This window comes from Penaeus monodon, chromosome 22 (genome assembly GCF_015228065.2).
Source record: "Penaeus monodon isolate SGIC_2016 chromosome 22, NSTDA_Pmon_1, whole genome shotgun sequence".
NCBI lineage: Eukaryota > Metazoa > Arthropoda > Malacostraca > Decapoda > Penaeidae > Penaeus > Penaeus monodon.
In genome coordinates, this window is record NC_051407.1 from 15,489,978 (window position 1) to 15,490,374 (window position 397).

Below are 397 nucleotides of genomic sequence, written 5' to 3' on the forward strand. Positions count from 1 at the left end.
GTGGTATCTAGTCACGCCACTTTGCCCGTTCCCTCAACGCTAAGGAAAACGACGGACCAAAATGATCTTATTGTATTTGTTAAGTTTTATGCGGTTTTATCATCTGTGTTGTTATTATGAGTGCGTGTGTATGTTTTTTTTTTTACATTTGTTTACTTGCTATTTATTAGAGGTTATTATTTGTTTTTTTCATTATTTTTAATTTTATTTAGATTTTGGATTTTGTTTGTTTATTGACTTCTGTTAATGATGTTCTTAATTATGTTTTCGTTCATGAAGCAGGAAAAAGATATAAGTATGATGATAGAACATTTCTTGGAAGAATCACGACCTCCTTTCTCATGGAAATAGAAAAGGAAAAAGTATCTCGAAATTATTTCTTCAAAGCAAGAAATTT